Source organism: Hevea brasiliensis, chromosome 18, assembly GCF_030052815.1.
Source record: "Hevea brasiliensis isolate MT/VB/25A 57/8 chromosome 18, ASM3005281v1, whole genome shotgun sequence".
Classification (NCBI taxonomy): domain Eukaryota; kingdom Viridiplantae; phylum Streptophyta; class Magnoliopsida; order Malpighiales; family Euphorbiaceae; genus Hevea; species Hevea brasiliensis.
The window spans coordinates 31,583,943-31,599,228 of NC_079510.1; positions in this window are offsets into that span (position 1 = coordinate 31,583,943).

Here is a 15,286-nt window from a genome sequence, read left to right on the forward strand (position 1 = left end):
TTTCATTAGTCAACTAAAATGTTGACTTTTGCATAAATAATAAGTACATTGGTTTTGACACTCCCAACATACCACATTTTGCATTCAAAACTTATTGGTTTTAGTCACTTTCTCAAAGCTTAGGTCATTTTGGCAAAATTGCCAATTTTCGGTTTTGGTGTCACTATTCACCTCATTGGTCAACAAAAAAGTTTACTTTTGGATAGAAAATAGGTGTATTGGTTTTAACACCCCAAACATACCACATTTTGTATTTAAAACTTGTTGGTATTGGTTGCCAATACCATTTCTAAGCTTAATGCTAATTGAACAAAATTTTCAGATTTGGTGCTTCATCTTTACTGTTCCATTTGTTATTTTTACAGTGGGAATTTGAGGAAATGGTAAACATGAAAGTTGTTCCTTATTCTGTCTAGTTGAATTTACTTTTTTGAATCACTCCATTTGGAGTTTTGTAGCTCAAGTTATGGCCAAAATAAGTTTACTGTTCACGTGCACTGTTCATGCTGCACTTTTGGGTTTTGGCAGATTTTGGTCCAACTTTGGTCAGTAATTTGATCAAGTTAAGTTCATAATTTGGCCTAACTTTCTTCATATGAAATGTTCTACTATGCCTTAGGTTTTCATCGGTTCAAGAATCGCCTAAATCTGAGTTTTCTAGAGGGAGTTATAGCCATCCAAACATTACTGCTCAAATGAAAATTCTGGAAATCTCAGTACAGTAAACTTCACTTTTCTCAATGATTTGATTAGGTTAATGGCATAATTTAGATTGGTGTCCTTCATGAAAGTTTTTTGTCTATATCTTATCTTGTTGCTGTAAAAATTTCAGGTCAATTGACCATATCTACAGTGAGTTATGCCCAAATGAACAGTTACTATTCATTTGGTCATTTCTGCAGGGGCTGTTTGCAGGGTATCCGGATTGGGGCCAAGTTTTGGTCCTCTTGCTTTGGTCTTTTGGGCATGGCTTCTTCAGAAAAAATGTGCCATTATAAGCCTAGTTTCATGTCCAATTGGCCAAACACCAATTGGACCAACACAGCCAAAGATATGGCAGTCCAAGTGGACTGAAATCTCAGCCACCATGCTGCTGTCCCTAGGCAGCCTACCATTCCACTTTGCCATGCCATATTTTAGTCCAATTTATGGTCAACTCACCTAAAATGGTCACTAATTGACCATTAAGATGTTCTCTAACAATTTCCTAAGCCAAGTCAATTTTTCACTTCTCAAAACCCTAGTTTTCCCTTATGATTCACACATACACCTAGTTAAGCACTTCCATTCATTATTTATGTATATATACACCTTAAATATAATCTCTAATTCATTCTAAGTCCATTAAAACCATCAAAAACACTCCACCTTTGTTCCTTCCTTAGGGCAGCCGAAATTCATAGGGTCCATATACATAGATTCCATTCATTTAATTTACAAAACCTTACTCACTTTAAGTCTTTAACATGAATTAAAAGAGATTTAAGTATAAATAGGCACTAACCTTTAGGTGGCAGATTTTTCAAGCTACCCAAACTCCTTCTTTCTTCTTCTTTTGGCTGCCTAGAGGTTGCTTAGGATGTGGGGACAAGTTTTAGTGAAGATAACTTAGGGTTTTGAGGTGAGAAAGGGTGTGGATTCAAGCTTTGTAAGCATGAAAATGGAGAAGAGAAAAGAGAAGCATGAAATGTTTTATTGGGGAAGAAGAGTAGCTGCAGAAAATTCTCTAAAATGGTCTTCTTTTTCTGCCCATTTATGTATTATAAATGTCTTCCTTTAATTTGATTGGCTAAGGGGTTCTAATTACATCAAGCTTATGTCATTAATGCCTTTTTATTTGATTTTTCTTTCTTCTTTCTTTAACTCATTTCTAATTAAATTTTTACTAATATTTATTCATATTTTAGATCATAATAATTATTTACTTAACTGGACAAGTCGGCCAAAAATCACCTCTGAAGGCGAAATGACCAAAATGCCCTCCGTTTGGCTTAACGGGTCAAAATTGTCTATACCGATTGAAAATTTTTTCTAGGTATTTTCTTGGCATTCTAATGCCATAGGAACCTCAATGACCCTTCTCTGGAGTCCCAAAAATTATTTTATGAATTTTTTCCAAGGTCTAGGGCTCCTCGTTGCGAGAACCGCAACTTACCTCTGGTTACCCATCGCTTGGGCACCGGCTCATCTGACTTGGTTGTATTTTATTTCTAAAATTTTTCCTAAATTTTTCTTATTAATATTTGAGTTAATTATAGTTCCTGACTTTAGTTTAAATATTTTTCTAGACGTTCTAGCTGTCCGGACCGACACCGGTCACCGGAACAGTAGAATGTACGGAATTGCTACCGGGAGGATGTTACAACTCTTCCCCCCTAATTTAAATTTCGTCCTCGAAATTTATCCGGTGTAGGTATCTAAGATAATTCTTTTACCTTTCTATTGCTCCCTCTGTCTATTTCTTTTATATATATGGCACTATTTAGTCTTTTTGAATCTATCATTATACACTTAGGCATATCATAAAGGAAGTACTTTACCTCAAATTCACATTTGGGGCTTCTTGCTCCTCTCCGGCTTGGGTGACATTTGCAAGTGGTGTTACTATTGTACTTGGTCCTTCTACAGCCTCTGTCTGGGTCCGTGGTAAATTCCTCTTAGGACAATCTTTCAGACGATGGTCTATGGCCCCACATCTATAACAGGCTCCAGTCAATCTCCTACATTCACCTTTATGCCACTTGTTGTCGCAAGGGATTTTGCGGTCGCTTGAACGAACCCTCACCGAAGTGGGAAAGAGTGAGGAGTCGCCACCTTAGTTTTAAGGGAAACTAAAGAAAACCATTTGTGAAAATAAATTGAAATGAAACCACTTCAAGACAGAGATTCTAGGTTCGGGGTCCGTAAACGGGTGGGGAAGGTGTTAGGCACCCCACCTCGTCCCTTAATAAGGGTAAGTAGATTTAACTTTGCATTAGTTAGAAGGGCTCGAATGGACATGTTAATCCTTTTGACTAAAGGAACATTTGATTTTTCACTAAATTTGGATCACCCAGATACATAAGTAAATGGGACAACCTTAGTGAGTTACTGTTGTATGTTAATTTTATTTGAAAGGAATATTTTATTAAAATTTAATTTAAGAATCGGATAAGAACTCTTCTCCGAACTCTTCAATATCTGTTAAAATTCTGAGTTGAGACCGGATAAGAATTCTCCTCCGATCTCTTTTAAATCATTAAAATTTTGAGTTGAGACCGGATAAGAACTCTCCTCCGATCTCTATTTAATATTTATTAAAATTTTGAGTTGAGACCGGATAAGAACTCTCCTCCGATCTCTATTTGATTTATTAAAATTTTGAGTTGAGACCGGATAAGAACTCTCCTCCGATCTCTATTTGATATTTATTAAAATTTTGAGTTGAGACCGGATAAGAACTCTCCTCCGATCTCTATTTGATATTTATTAAAATTTGAGTTGAGACCGGATAAGAACTCTCCTCCGATCTCTATTTAATATTTACAGGAGCCTGAAAGGGACTTTCCGATCTCCCGAATTTTAATTTCAGCTACATGTCATAAGGACCTAAAGCTAAGGATTCTGGCGTTCAAAGATGCCGGGGATAAGGCTTCTTGATACCTCGTGACTAAACGGGGGATACTAGACTTGATTTACCGACCTTCCATGTAGTCATCTTACCAATACCTATTAGTGTCTGATCTATTATGTTTCGTTTACTTTGGTTTTATTCCACTCTATGGCATCTTGCCGAATTGCCGTTTACGTCAGCCCAATAGTTTGGCTATTTTCCTGACGTGTTATTCAGGCTCTCTCTCTTAAAAGAGACCCTTAAGTTGCAGTTACCTACGTTTTACCCAACCACTTACACGCTACTAGGAGCTAGAAAACTTGCATTTAGAAATGACGAAGATTAATAAAATGATGGACTGATCACTAAAGAGATAACTCGAGAGTAACATTCTTTGGGGTTCTTTTGCACAAAATGAACTTGGAGAAAATCGCATACGTAAGAAGAACAAAGAAAGTGCAAAAAGTAAACGTAAACACTTAATAAAACAGCAATATGAACTCTTACCTGTAAGGAGCCAAATCTATTGAAATAACTACGAGGTGACAAATAGTGATAAGACAGCAGACTGATTAGCCTGAGGGCTGATGTTCGTCGTGAACTGAAGGGTGCTTAGCTAAAATGCAATCAGATTAAGATAAAAACGAGTGGAATGAAGTTTGAGCTTGGACAATGGGAATGAAAACAGAGATGATAAAGGGCTGAAAGTGAGAGTGTGACCGAATAATGAACAAACTGAAAATGTAGAGTTCCAGTATTCAGAATCCTTTTCAAGAAAAAACTTCAGAAAACTAGTTTCAAAAGTCTTTCTAATCAACACTTCTAAGTAGCAGAGTAACAAACTGAATGAAGTTTCAGAGTTCCTCCGCTATAATAACTACCTCTCTTTTTTTGCCCGTCCCTTGAACAGTTTTTCATGCAGGTATTTATAGGAATCGGGTGCTCCCCATGAAGGGTCAGGATTTATTTTGAGGGAGATGGAGGGTCAAGATTTCGAAGGACATGATCGGATGTTCAGGAATTAAAGAGAATCAAAATGAATGGCCGAGATCGCTCTTCAGAATATTTGTCCTTTTCTTCTTTCAATCTGACGGTCCCAAATCTTCTTGTCCGAGGTGATCCGAGGGCCGGGAGTGAAAGGCGCTGGTCTTGTCGTCTTCTTCTTTGATCCAAGGGCTCCGAGCTTGTCCTTACAAGTGAGATCAACGGTGGAGATTGGGATGCACAGGACTGTCATGACATACCCTGGCACCTGTCAGCATTGCGGGCGATTCTTAGGCGTGCGGTGGAGATCTCGTCTGCCACGCTTTAACTACCTCGGCTCTGATTCTGACGATGGTTATTTGGGATTTGTCTTATTCTTTTTGCCTTCCGACCCCTCCCACGCTCCTATTCCGATCTCTCATGCTGACCTCCCATCTTCCGATCTCTATTATTCCGATCCCTAGAGATCGCCCAAACGATGTAATCCGATCTTTTGGAAATAAAAGTCAATTGTTATCTTATTATTATTGCACTGATTATTTTTCGATCTCTGATGTGTTTATCCGATCTGGTTCCTAACTGAACAACCCTTAACTGATCCGCAATTCGAAACATTTATCTTAATATGCCGATCTCTAATTAGCCGTTCTCTTTATGAAATTTGAGAGACGTGTCAGAACAGCTGGCAAATCCCGTTAACCGATGCATTGCCTGGGACATCGTGAGCATTAAATGCTCGAACGAGTATAAATAGGGGTAGGGGTTAGCCAGTTTCTTACTTATGCCATTTTCTGTCTCTCGCGAGCAATTCCAAAACTCTCCTGATTTTTCAAGCTCTTCCGACTCCGTTCAAGCTCCGGTAAGAGTTTTAATCCTTCTTTTAGCTTTAAGTTCTTTGTTTTCCTTTGAAAATGAGCGGCGCCGAAGGTCAGAGAGCGACGAGCCCTCCTTCCATTCAGTTTTCGTGGTCGTCTGATGAAGAAGAGGTGGTCGGGCCGAGCACACAACCAGAACCTCCTAGGGTCTCCGTTCCAGCTCGGGGGCGGATCGCACCATCAAGGCATGCAACTTCTTTGGGGAGGGAGAATCTTCCTATGGACGAGCTGCCGTAGATCTTGCAAGAATCCGATCTGCAGTCGTTTAGCCAGGAGTACAACATAGAGCCCGATTCATATGAACTTATCCGGTGTCACGACGATCACCGAGCCGATCACTCCTTTGAAGAGAATGACATGGTGATGGTATACGAGGAACGCTTAAAGGCCGGTCTTGGTTCCTCTCCGACGACTTCTTCAAGGAGGTCCTAAAATTCCACCAGTGTGCATCGCCCAAATTCACCCTAACTCGTGGCGGATCTTGGTAGCCTTCCGAGGCCTGTGCCGAGCTAAGGGAATCGACTACGGCTAAGGTCTTCGCCGAATCAAGACAGGCTAACTCGCCGAAAGGACGACGAGCATTGGTTCTTTCAGGCGAAGCCTCATTGCGGGCTCTTCACCGATCTGCCCTCCTCCCTTAAGAATTGGAAGAACCGCTTCTTCATTCTGAGGAGCAAAAATCTGACCTGCTTCGAGGACTTCCCCCGTAGCTGGTGGCACCAGGCGCCCTTGATTCCGAAGCGTATTACCCTGAACAAGGAGGAAAACCTAATAGTGATGGAGCTGAAGAATCAAGCTGCCACTCAAAAGTACTCCTGTTTAGATGCGGTGACTGTCGAGCTGCATCATTGGACGATGGAGTTGATCACGAGCGAAAAGTGCGGGCTTCAGCTCTCTGATCTTGGCATTGGTATTTTCTATTTCTCAGATCTTTGGACCTTAGCGATCTCACTGACCTCTTTTTTGTGTAGGTATGGCGGGTGGTGAAGGTTCCAGGAAGCGGAAGAAGGAGAGAGAGATTTCCCGGAAAATAAAGGAGATGAAGCGTTCGGCACTACTTCAAACACCCGGCCATGAACCTGGGGAGATACAAGGGGATCCACCCTGACCTTCGGGACCGCCGATCACAGAAGCTGTCTAATCTCCTCCTCAAAGGGAAGAGCCGGCTCCGCCTCCTCCAGTTGCTCCAAGCACAGAAGGGGGTCATTCTCGACCTCCTACGAGGCCCCCTTCTCGTGGCGCCCAAGTGCTGATCACTTCTTTGGAGAACAACCGGACTATTCGGGAGAACCCCAATTTTGCCAAAGTCTTGGGGTCTTCCATCTGCCTTCGGGAGGATCGGGACAGACTGTCTCAGGACAATCTTGACGACATCCTAACCTGCTCCATGAGTCTGAATGTAGAGTGCCTAGTGAACCAGCACATAGTTCGGGAAAAGGCTTACCGCCTGGGTAAGGAGGTCGAGAAAAAGAGTCAAGAAGTCGAAAGGAAGAGTCAAGAAGTGGCATCCCTCCGATCCCAACTCTCATCCGCTCAAGATTACATATCTCAAATTGAGGGGAGGGAGAAGTACTATGAGGATAAGCTGGCCGAACAGACTCATGTTCTTACTGAGAGGGATCAGGCCCTTAGAGAAGTCCAGGCACTCTGGGCCAACGAAGCTGCTCAAGTCGCTCATCTTGCTGAGGAGCTTAAGGCAAAAGATGAAGAGATGGTGACAGGAATAGCCGGTGCCTATGTGAATGCTCACAAGGATCTCTTGGCCGAGCTCCAAAAGCGTTACCCAGAGGAGGACTTCTCTTGGATGGCCGACCTGGCTCCCGAAGGCGAGGAGGAAAGCGAAGAGGAGGCCGAGGGTGAGAGAGAAAATGAGCAAAATGTAGATCAGGCTGGGGGATCACCCCCAGCCGAATGACTTGTACAAATTTTTTGAAATGAAATGAAGTGGAATGCCCTTTTTGTTCGATGAATGGTTATGATCGGAAAATTTCTAAATTATTAAACACTTGATTGTCTGAGTATGTTGAAATAACTGAAGATGATTATTAACCTAAGTGTGAGAGATCGGAAAACACAATGAGCATGAGATCGGTAGGGAAGAAATGCTGAACGGGACTTGATTAAAATTGGAAATTTGACTTGAACACTTAAGATCGAAATCCTCATTAAACCGGACCAAAACCTTAACTCTTAAACTTTTGAAAGGGAGATCGGCAATAAAACTGGTAAGAAAAGATCTAGTTCACTTCGTTTATACTACAACGGATCGGAGAGATCGGTGAGCGATTTAATAGACTGGTAAGGATTTGACTGATGTGAGGACTTAACATTGATTCAATTCTTTGAGGAGGGATCGGAAATGTGACTGTCTATCAAAGAGAGATCGGAAATGTGACTGTCTATCAAAGAGAGATCGGAAATGTGATTAGCTGTCGAAAGGAGACTTAGTACTGAGGTCAGTTTCAAAGTTTTATTGATTTTGGGGATCGGCCAAAATATGGTGTCGACACTTGTTACAATGTCCACATTTTCTTGCTAATCCTGGCACACTCACTACTAGTGTTTCTGGTTGATCTCTTCTGGGTATAGGCCTGGGTCTAGATCTCCTACTTTGATCAGATGTCTGACTTAACTGTTCTCTCGGCCTCTTATTACTAGACTGTCCAAATTTCCTCTTTTGCTGATCACCACTCCTCTTATGTTCCACTTCATGAACACAGCTAATATATTTCTTTCTGAATTCTATCAAAAAGAATTCCCAAGTTACGTCGGCTGGTGGCACTACCTTGGTTACGACATCCCACCATCGATATGCAGCTTCTTGTAACAATGAAACTGCACACTCCAAACTCTGTTCTAGTGTGCAATGGAGTTGCTGCAGGACTCTTTCAGTCCATTCTAACCAATACTCAGCCGCTGCAGAATCGTCTTCCTTCCGACCATTGAAATCTACAGCTCCATATTTCCTAATTTTTCCTAGAGGTGATTTTCGCTGAGACGGTGGTGGAATAACCCCAGTCATCTGTCGAAAGAATTCAGTCATCTGCTCAAACAAGGCCTGTTGGGGTTGTACAGGCACCTCTTGCACTGGTGGAGCAGGATCTCCCCGATTTCCAACATCACTCCCAATTGAGATACGGTCTATTACTTCTTTTTCTACTGCCCTCTGTGATTTTGAGTCCATACCTTAACCTAAAATAACCAAGAAAACAGATCTGCATTAGTGTCACCTCAGCTCATATGAATGCAATGCATGTTATGCAATCTATCTAGGTCCAGAAACGCCAAAACCGCGCTCTGATACAACTAAATATGACACCCCTTACCCGACTACAGTGTAGCCGAGCAAGTTATGCCACTCAGTGTGCCGAGCACTCTATTTTATCTTAATTCATTTTTATTCTTCCTTTTGAATATAACTTGTGAAACATAATTTATTTAAGCCATTTATCGAAATTATAATTTATTTGAGGTTCCGAGAATTTTATAGAAAATCCGGCAGAATACCGGCTAAAAATGGAGAAAACCGTTCTTCGGAACCTGTGAAAAACACTTCCTATATTCTTATTCATTCATCTCAACTCCATTTATCAAAATCTCAATATTTTTCAGTTCACATTCATTTCTCAATCATTCATCTCATTTGTTAATCATGTACAAGTCATAAATAGACATTCACTCTTCCATTCACAAATACAATTTTCATTATTTACATGAACATCAAAATATGTTACATAGATCCAAATACATATGAGAAGATAAAAATTTAGTTACAAAATATCAAAATGACACCTAGTGTCCTACCAATGCACTGCAGGTGACGAGGTGACACGGACACTATGCAGAACTGTGAACTGCCTTACCGAATCTGTGGTCTACTGGGCCCTCTGTCCAAATCTTCAGTACCTACGCGTTGCAAAAGCGACGCGCTAAGCATAAAGCTTAGTGGTGCCAATAATACAAGAAAATATAATATGCAAATAAAAATAATAATTTCCTTGCTATTGTGTTCATAAGAAATGAATAATTACTAACTTATTGTGTAGTCGAGGGCTAATCATGTTTCATGATATTAACTTCTTCATGCATTTCGTTAATTGTTTTCTTCATGATATTGAGCTTCTTTGTATTTTTGTAATCATTCCTGATACTTAATTTTCGTATTTTCTTTAATAATCAGTTCAATCACAATTATACTTTTCCATGCCCAAGTAACCTATACTGGACGACTGGACTGGATAACGGGTCGTTGGCACTGGACACCGCGGTGCCTCGGGCCGTCATACCATGGGACGCAGAACGTCAACCACGTATGCAGTCAGTATGGCTAAAAAGCCATGATATCACATAATCGGCATAAAAGCCATGAATACAAGCATAAAAGCCATGAATACGGGCACAAGGCCATGAATACGGGCACAAGGCCATGAATACAGGTATAAAGCCTTTCGCAGTACTGCTAAAACAATACCCTATTGGCATGCCAATCTATCCAAACCAATCACATTAGGCCTACTAGGGCATTTCGCACTTTTAAGTTTCACAATTTTTGAATTTCAAGTTTTCATGTCACTATTCATTTCATTAGTCAACTAAAATGTTCACTTTTGCATAAACAATAGGTACATTGGTTTTGACACTCCCAACATACCACATTTTGCATTCAAAACTTGTTGGTTTTAGTCACTTTCTCAAAGCTTAGGTCATTTTGGCAAAATTGCCAATTTTCGGTTTTGGTGTCACTATTCACCTCATTGGTCAAAAAAAATGTTGACTTTTGGATAGAAAATAGGTGTATTGGTTTTAATACCCCAAACATACCACATTTTGTATTTAAAACTTGTTGGTATTGATTGCCAATACCATTTCTAAGCTTAATGCTAATTGAACAAAATTTTCAGATTTGGTGCTTCATCTTTACTGTTCCATTTGTTATTTTTACAGTGGGAATTTGAGGAAATGGTAAACATGAAAGTTGTTCCTTATTCTGTATAGTTGAATTTCCTTTTTTGAATCACTCCATTTGGAGTTTTGTAGCTCAAGTTATGGCCAAAATAAGTTTACTGTTTACGTGCACTGTTCATGCTGTACTTTTGGGTTTTGGCAGATTTTGGTCCAACTTTGGTCAGTAATTTGATTAAGTTAAGTTCATAATTTGGCCTAACTTTCTTCATATGAAATGTTTTACTATGCCTTAGGTTTTCATCGGTTCAAGAATCGCCTAAATCCGAGTTTTCTAGAGGGAGTTATAGCCATCCAAACATTACTGCTCAAATGAAAATTCTGGAAATCTCAGTACAGTAAACTTCACTTTGCTCAATGATTTGATTAGGTTAATGGCATAATTTAGATTGGTGTCCTTCATAAAAGTTGTTTGTCTATATCTTATATTGTTGCTGTAAAAATTTCAGGTCAATTGACCATATCTACAGTGAGTTATGCCCAAATGAACAGTTACTGTTCATTTGGTCATTTCTGCAGGGGCTGTTTGCAGGGTATCCGGATTGGGGCCAAGTTTTGGTCCTCTTGCTTTGGTCTTTTGGGCATGGTTTCTTCAGCAAAAATGTGCCATTATAAGCCTAGTTTCATGTCCAATTGGCCAAACACCAATTGGACCAACACAGCCAAAGATATGGCAGTCCAAGTGGACTGAAATCTCAGCCACCATGCTGCTGTCCCTAGGCAGCCTACCATTCCACTTTGCCATGCCATATTTTAGTCCAATTTATGGTCAACTCACCTAAAATGGTCACTAATTGACCATTAAGATGTTCTCTAACAATTTCCTAAGCCAAGTCAATTTTTCACTTCTCAAAACCCTAGTTTTCCCTTATGATTCACACATACACCTAGTTAAGCACTTCCAATCATTATTTATGTATATATACACCTTAAACATAATCTCTAATTCATTCTAAGTCCATTAAAACCATCAAAAACACTCCACCTTTGTTCCTTCCTTAGGGCAGCCGAAATTCATAGGGTCCATATACATAGATTCCATTCATTTAATTTACAAAACCTTACTCACTTTAAGTCTTTAACATGAATTAAAAGAGATTTAAGTGTAAATAGGCACTAACCTTTAGGTGGCAGATTTTTCAAGCTACCCAAACTCCTTCTTTCTTCTTCTTTTGGCTGCCTAGAGGTTGCTTAGGATGTGGGGACAAGTTTTAGTGAAGATAACTTAGGGTTTTGAGGTGAGAAAGGGTGTGGATTCAAGCTTTGTAAGCATGAAAATGGAGAAGGGAAAAGAGAAGCATGAAACGTTTTATTGGGGAAGAAGAGTAGCTGCAGAAAATTCTCTAAAATGGTCTTCATTTGCCCATTTATGTATTATAAATGTCTTCCTTTAATTTGATTGGCTAAGGGGTTCTAATTACATCAAGCTTATGTCATTAATGCCTTTTTATTTGATTTTTCTTTCTTCTTTCTTTAACTCATTTCTAATTAAATTTTTACTAATATTTATTCATATTTTAGATCATAATAATTATTTACTTAACTGGACAAGTCGGCCAAAAATCACCTCTGAAGGCGAAATGACCAAAATGCCCTCCATTTGGCTTAACGGGTCAAAATTGTCTGTACCGATTGAAAATTTTTTCTAGGTATTTTCTTGGCATTCTAATGCCATAGGAACCTCAATGACCCTTCTCTGGAGTCCCAAAAATTATTTTATGAATTTTTTTCCGGGTCTAGGGCTCCTCGTTGCGAGAACCGCAACTTACCTCTGGTTACCCATCGCTTGGGCACCGGCTCATCTGACTTGGTTGTATTTTATTTCTAAAATTTTTCCTAAATTTTTCTTATTAATATTTGAGTTAATTATGGTTCCTGACTTTAGTTTAAATATTTTTCCGGACGTTCTAGCTGTCCGGACCGACACCGGTCACCGGAACAGTAGAATGTACGGAATTGCTACCGGGAGGATGTTACATATGATTTATTATGTTTTAACAAGTTGTGCTTTATTTTAAGTTTTAAAGTTATTAGTTGTGCACCGCTGAGTAATATACTCAGCGATAGCTTATTTATGCCATCGCAGGTAAGGGAAAGGAGAAGGCTATTGAGTGAAAGACTTGGGAGTAGCATTTTGTTTTGACTGTGCATATATATATATATATAGTAGGTATACCCCTGCAATTTCCTTTTGATGTATTTTGTAACTATATGTATGGATGCACAGACATTGAGTAGTTTGTATTAAAAAGCATTACATTGCTAAAGCATTTTGGGATTGTAAATATTTGTAACTTTATTTTAAGACTTATGTAAATGTAGCTTTCATAATATTAAGTTTATTGTCTCTAATGAATGAAACTTTTGAAATCAAATGTTTACTTGAAATGTGAAGGTATTAATTTTATGCTTGTGAAATGGATTAAAGAAAATGTTTTACTTGATTTATTTCGTGATTTCAATAGGTTATACTTTGGGTTTTGTTAAAGTTTTAACTATCACCATGCAACTTTTTCGCAAAATAAAGATTAAATAAAATGCTATGTTTTGTTCAAAATCCCTTGTAGTATATTTAATTAGTTATCTGTACGTGTAGTTTGGTAATTCATTAGGTATACTACGGGATCATGTCATGCATTACAAAGGGGTAAGTTGTGATATTTTGTGTGTGTGTATTTAGCAATGTCCCCAAAAACTCTCCTCCTTCTATGTTCTTTGCTGGCCACTATTTATATTATGTGTCTTAGGGTTAAGTTTTATAGTCCCAAGGGTATTAGAAGTCCAACTGGTCTGCCAAAATAGGAGTTGGAATTGGATTTAGAAAGTTACCGGAATGTAGTACATGGCCCGTGTGTCACTACACGACCTGGGGCATGTAAGTTTCTAGAGCTAATGGCCTTTTTTTCGGATGGGGAGCAATAAGTTACATGGGCTTTGGAGGCTTATATGGGTCAACTTACATGACTCGTGTACTTATTCATGCTCCATTTACTTCTTCAAGCCTTGGCAATAGAAAGTTACACGGGTCTCTGAAGGTTACACAACCCTTGTACTGTGGCTTTCTCTGCACTTCTTCAAGTTTCACTAGGCAGGAAGTTACATGGGTTCGGGCTGTGTTTACATGAGCCGTGTAAAGTGTATCAGCAACTTTCCTTGCTTCTTAAGTTCTTCCAAGCTTCTTTCTTTGTTCTTATGTCTTGAATTTCCTTTAGAATACTTAAAAATATGTAGAAAACATAGACTTTAATGTGGATCAATGAAATTTACAAAAACTAATGAAATTATCAAATATACATACAATTACCTACCTAAATGCCATGAAATATTGTACAATTATGCTTGAAAACATCTATCTAATACAAGTGTATCAAATACCCCCAAACTTAAACTTTTGCATGTCCTCAAGCAAATCGAAACTCTTTTTAAAACACTTTTTGGGGGAAACTTAGAAACATAACCAAAATTTCAACTTGCATACATTTGAACTCCTTCTATCTTTCATACCAATTTCCATCTTTCAAGGCATAAAAATCTCAGCAGCTGCTTGTTTAGATCCTCAACCCCTTCATGGTGCTTTAACTAATTATTCCTCTATTCAAGGCTATTAATAAGTCACAAATAACCTATTTCATCAAGATAGACTTAAAAAATACTTACTCCCCCAAGTTGCCTCTATTGATGATGATTGTGGTGAGTTTGATTTAATTCCAAATCCATAGGCATATCTCAATTTCCTATCGCCACTAATGTAGCATACACTTTCAAAAGATCAAAAAGTCTTTAAAAGGGTTATAATGGGGCTAAAGGATAATGATTTGGTTACTAATGAAAGGTTTTAAGGAGTGCAAACATGAGGATAACATCTATACACAAAGTACTAAGTATACTAAGTTTATACTACTGATTTTATATGGAGAGGAGGAGTTCTTGGTTTTTATAGTACCAAGCATGCTTCTATGATTCTTATCTTGGGATTTCTCTCTCTCTTTTTTTTTATGACTTTTTTGTCCTTCCCCTAAACTCATTGCTTTTGCTAGGCTAAAAAGGCAAATTTTTCTTGGATTTTAATTGCACATTTACACTCTTCTTGAGTTTTACACCCTCTCCTCATATTTTTTTTTTTTTGCACTTGATGTACCTATCCTCTATGTTGTAGGCTTCCTCAAAAGGGTGAGGTAAGTATTTAGGCTAGGGGTTAGGTCAATAATTATAGGTAAACAAAAAAAATCATGTAGGTAAAAATATAAGCTCAAGTTGAGTGCAAGGGATATATTATGACTAAGGGTTGTTAAGGCTTAATTAAGCTATATCAAATAATGCCTTAATCATCTCTTTATCAAGCATAAGTTAGGATTTCACCTTGATAGGTCCAAAAGACATGTTCTAGAGCTGGTGAGGCATTTTTAGGTTTGTTTGTATTTCAAAAAATTTCTCCTAATTTTACAAGTTTAATGTGACAGATTAATGACTATGAAAGGGTTTAATTAGATTAATTCCAATTAGGTGATTTAGCTTTTCACAAATAACATATCAAGGCCTTTTTGCTTATCCAGATAAATTCATTCCTCAATCCCAGGGAGTCTAATTATTAGCTCATCAAAGTTTTGATTATAATTTTAAGTTAAAAACTTTTTGAAAAAGTCCAGAATTTTCAAAATTTACAAAAAAAATTTTGGATTTTTGATATACAAGTACAATATGAATATAATTAAGCAGTATAATAAAATTCAATGTGTGAATATATAAATGCATAAGTGCACCCCCAAACTCATATTGGCATTGCCTTCATTGGCAAACAGAATAAGCAAAGGTAAACAATATTAAAGATGTACAGAAAAGAGCATGTTATTTATTAAGATAGAGAGCATATGCA